The sequence below is a fragment of the Colobus angolensis genome, unplaced genomic scaffold, assembly GCF_000951035.1.
Source record: "Colobus angolensis palliatus isolate OR3802 unplaced genomic scaffold, Cang.pa_1.0 Scaffold281, whole genome shotgun sequence".
Classification (NCBI taxonomy): domain Eukaryota; kingdom Metazoa; phylum Chordata; class Mammalia; order Primates; family Cercopithecidae; genus Colobus; species Colobus angolensis.
Window position 1 is genome coordinate 766,585 of NW_012116055.1, and position 5,376 is coordinate 771,960.

A 5,376-nucleotide genomic window follows, 5' to 3' on the forward strand; every position below is an offset into this window, starting at 1 on the left:
ACTGCATGGAGCTTTCATTTTAGTTACAAAGATGTTAAGAGCACAGACAGGAAATTTTCAGATAGCACACATTCTCACAGATTACGGTGGGGGTGAGACTTGGAAGATGAGGAGTCTACTCTTCGTCCAGCCAAAGAGCACTCCAGGGCAATGGGGTAGTAAATAAATGGAAAAGTCCTAGAGCAGGAATGAGCTGTGAGAAACTGGAGTGTTGTGGAGAGGTTGGTAGGGCAGGTCATGCAGGGTATTTTTTCTGTGTAGCCTCACCTGGTCTCTCAAGCACGATAATTGATCCCAGCATCCAGGAAGCTTCACAGGAGAGGCCCCCTTGAAAGACATGCTACACGTACTCTATGAAGCTGTTCCTGATCTGGGTCATCGCCAGTGATGGCTCCTTCTCTGGGTCATCCACAGAAGTCATCTGCCCGTCATCCCCGTACATCATGCTCTTGCCACATCTGCAATTATAGACATGTTGTCGCCTCAATTGGAAAGTGAGCGTTTTGAAATCATGGTTTATATTTTCCATCTGTATCCCTCAGAGCAAATATTTCTTGATCCATTCATTCCTCCATTGACTCACACATCCAATAGCCTTTCAGCACCTATTGTATACTGGAGCTATACCAGTGAAAAAGGCAGACAAGAACTCTGTTCTAATGGAGTTTCCTGTGCTTTTGATGTATTACTCAATAAATCTTTGCTCAGACCAATGTCCTGAAGGATTTTACCTAAGTTTTGTTCTAGCAGGTTCATAGTTTTGAGGCTTACATTTAAGTCTGTAATCCATTTCGAGTTTATTTTTGTATATGGTGAGAGATCAGGGTCAAATTCCACTCTTCTGCATATGGTGACTCAGTTTTCCCAGCACCTTTTATTAAAGATACTGTTCTTTCCCCAATGTATGTTTTGGGGCCTTTGTTGAAAATCAGTTGGCTACAAATACGGGGATTTGTTTCTGTGTTCTCTATTTTGTTCCTTTGGTGTATATGTCTGTTTTTATGCCATCACCATGCTTTTTATTTTTTTATCACTACAGCTTTGTAGTATATTTTGAAGTCAGATAGTGTGATGTCTGCAGCTTTGTTCTTTTTGTTCAGGATTGCTTTGGATATTCAGGGTTTTCTGTGGCTTTTAGGCTTAGTTTTTCTAAATCTGTGAAGAATGTCATTGCTATTGTGATAGGAATTATGTTGGGCCTATAACTCACATTGGGTAGTATGGACATTTTTAATAATATTACATTTTCTAATTCATGGATATAAGATATTTTTTCATTTTTTTGTGTCTTCTTGAATTTCTTTCATCAGTGTTTTAGTTTTTATTGTACAGATCTTTCACCTCTTTGGTTAAATTTATTCCTATGTATTTTATATTTTTTGTAGCTATGGTGAATGGAATTGCTTCCTTGATTTTCAGATTTTTCACTATTGGCATATAGAAATGCTACTGGTTTTTGTATGTTGATTTTGTGTCCTGCCACTTTGCTGAAATAGTTAATCAGTTCTAACAGCTTTTTAGTGAAGTCTTGAGGTTTTTCTAAATATGAGATCATGTCATCTGCAAACAGTGACAATTTGACTTCCTCTTTTCCAGTATGGATGCCTTTTATTTCTCTCTTTTTTAATAGCTCTGTCTAGGACTTTCAATAAAAGTGGTGAAAGTAAATATCCTTGTTTTGTTTTCGATCTTAGAGAAAAGATCTTAGCAGACAGTGGATATCTTTGTCTTGTTCTAGATCTTAGGGGAAAGGCTTTCAACTTTTCCCTATTCCATATGATGTCAACTGTGGGTTTATCATACATGAACATTAATGTTTTAAGGTATGTTCTAATTTGTTGAGAGGGTTTTTTTTTTTAATCACAAAGAGATGTTGAATTTTATCAAATGCTACTTCTGTGACTATTGAGATAATCACATGGTTTTGTCCTTTATTCTCTTGATGTGATGTATGTGATGTATCACATTCATTGATACTTGTAGGTTGAAACATCCTGCATCCCTGGGGAAAAATACCACCTGATCATGGTGGTATATATAATACCAGCCTGACCAACATGATGACACCCCGTCTCTACTAAAAATATAAAAATTACCTGGGCATGGTGGTGCACACCTGCTACTAATTCTAGCTACTCAGGCGGCTGAGACAGAAGAATCACTTGAACCCAGGAGGCAGAGGTTGCAGTGAGCCAAGATTGCACCATTGCACTCCAGCGTGGGTGACAGAGGGAGACTCCATCTCAAAAGAAAAAAAAAGAAGAAAAAAGTTTTAATTGCTCTACTTACTTGTCAATACTTAATATAATCATTCTTTTTAAATTGCACTGGGAGGCTGGGTATGGTGGCTCACACCTGTAATCCCAGCACTTTGGGAGGTTGACGTGGGTGGATCATTTGAGGTCAGGAGTTTGAGACCAGCCTGGTCAACATGGTGAAAACCTGTCTCTACTAAAAATACAAGAAAATTAAGTGGGCGTGGTGGTGCATGCCTGTAATCCCAGCTACTTGGGAGGCTCAGGCAGGAGAATCACTTGAACCCAGGAGACGGAGGCTTCAATGAGCCAAGATCACGTCACTGCACTCCAGTCTGGATGACAGAGTGAGACTGCACCTCAAAAATAATAATAATAATAATAAGTTGCATTGTGGTTTTTATGCATTTCTGTAATGTCCAATAATGTTGAGCATCTCTTCTGTGCTTGTCATTCAAAACTCTATCAAAGTGTCTATTCAAATTTTTTGCCCATTATAAAAATGAGATTAAAAAATGTTTTAATCATGTATTTTTTTTTTCTTGCTACTGAGTTGTAAAAGTGCCATGTCTATTTAAAACCTGTTGGCATTTTGACTGAAAATGTGTTGACGCTATGGATCAATTTACAGAGAATTGTCATCTTAATAATATTTAGTTTTCTGATCCATAAATATGCTCTTTGTATTTATATAGGTCTCTAATTTCTCTCAGCAAAGTTTTATAGTTTCTCAGTGTATGGCTCTTAAATATGTTGTATTAAATATATTCCTAAGTATTTAATATTTTTGATGTTATTATAAATTGTATTTTTTTATTTCAACTTCCAATTGTTCATTCTAGTATATATGAATATAAATGATTTTAATATATTGATCTTGTATCCTACAATCCTTTTAAATTCATTATTTTTAGTAGCATTATTGGCCTGCAAATAAAGATGGTTTTAGTTCTTCCTTTCAAATCTGTATATCTTTTATTTCTTTTCTTAGCCTTATGGTGCTGGCTAGGGCCTTTAGTACAATATTAAATAGAAGTACTATAAGCAAGAATCTTTCCCTTATTCCCAATTTTAAGGGAAAGAATTAAGATTTTCTCCATTAAATATGCTAGTAGCTGGTGCAGTGGCATGGACCTATAGTCCTAGCTATTCAGGAAGCTGAGGCTTGAGGGTCATCTGAACCCAGGAGTTCAAAGTTTGAGACCAGCCTTGGCAACATGGCAAGATCACATCTCTTTTCAAAAAGAAAAAAAAGATGTTGTAGAATTTTTGTGGGTACTTTTTACCAGGTTTAGGAAGTTCCCTTCTTTTCCTAGCTTGCTGAAAGAGTCTTTGTTTTGTTTGTTTTGGGTTTTTCTTAAATCAAGAATGGGTGTCAAATCTTGTCAAATACTTCTTCTCCATCTATTGATTATACAATTTTTCTCTTTTTCTGTGTTAATATGGTAAGTTCCATTAGTTGATCTTTGAACTTTCAACCAAACTTACATTCTTGTGATAAACCTATGTAGTCCTGATGTTATCATATTATATACTGCAGGATGTGATTTGCTAAAATTTTCTTCAGACTTTTTGTATCTATATTATGAAGGATGATGGCCTGTGATTGTGTTTTCTTGCAATGTCTTTGTTTGGTTTTGATGTTGGGGTACTGCTTCCCTTGTAGAATGATTTGGGAAGTGTTCCCTCATCTTCGATTTTCTCAAGAGTTTGTGTAGAACTGGTATTATTTCTTCCTAAAATGTTTGCTAGAATTCACCAGTAGAGCCATCAGGAGCTGAAGTTTACTTTGTGGGAGGTTTTTAAACTACAAATTAAATCTCCCTAATAGATATAGGGTTATTCATGTTATCTATTTGTTAATGTATGAGCTTTGCGAGTGTTTGTCATGCAAGGGATTTGTCCATTTCATCCAAATTGTTGAATTTATTGGCTTGGCATTGTTTGTAACACTCTTTTATTTTCCTTTTAATGTCTGCAGGATCTGTAGTGATGTTCTCTCTTTCATTTGATATTGGCGACTTGTGATCTCTCTACTTTTTCTCATCAGTCTGGCTAGAAATTTATGGTTTACTTTTTTGTCTTTTCAAAGAAACAACCCTTGGTTTCATTGGGTTGTTTTTTCTCTATTACCTTTCTTTTCCCTTTTTCTTTGATTTCTGCTTTTCATTCATTTCCTTTTGCTTACTTTAGGTTTCATTTGTTCTTCTAATAGTTTTTTAAGCGGAAGCTTAAATCATGGATTTGAGGCATTTCTTCTTAAATATTATTCTTCAATATGATAACTTTCCTTTTGAGCACTGCTTTAACTACACCCCTGAAATTTTTATGTGTTTTTGTTGTTGTTTTTAAGTTCTGGGGTACATGTGCAGGATGTGCAGGTTTGTTACATAGGTAAACATGTGTCATGGTGGTTTGCTGCACCTATGAACCCATCACCTACGTATTAAGCCCAGCATGCATTAGCTGTTTTCCCTAATGCTCTCCCCTCACTGCCCTCCCTCAACAGGCCCCAGTGAGTGTTGTTCCCCTCTCTGTATCCATGTGTTCTCATTTTTCAGCTCCCACTTATAAGTGAGAACATGCAGTGTTTGGTTTTCTGTTCCTGCGTTAGTTTGCTAAGGATAATGGCTTCCAGTTTCATCCATGTCCCTGCAAAGGTAACGATCTCATTCCTTTTTATGGCTGCATAGTATTCCATGGTGTATATGTGCCACAATTTCTTTATCCAATCTATCATTGATGGGTATTTTGGTTGATTCCACGTCTTTGCTATTGTGAATAGTGCTGCAGTGAACATACACATGCATGTATCTTTATAATAGAATGATTTCTATTCCTTTGGGTATATACCCAGTAATAGGATTGCTGGATCAAAAATGGTATTTCCAGTTCTAAATCTTTGAGGAATTGCTACACTGTCTTTCACAATTTGAACTAATTTACATTCCCACCAACAGTGTAAAAACGTTCCTATTTTTCTGCAACCTCGCCAGCATCTATTGTTTCTTGATTTTTTAATAATCATCATTCTGACTGGTGTGAGATGATATCTCATTGTGGTTTTGATTTGTATTGCTCTAATGATCAGTGATGTTGAGCTTTTTTTCACGTTTGTTGG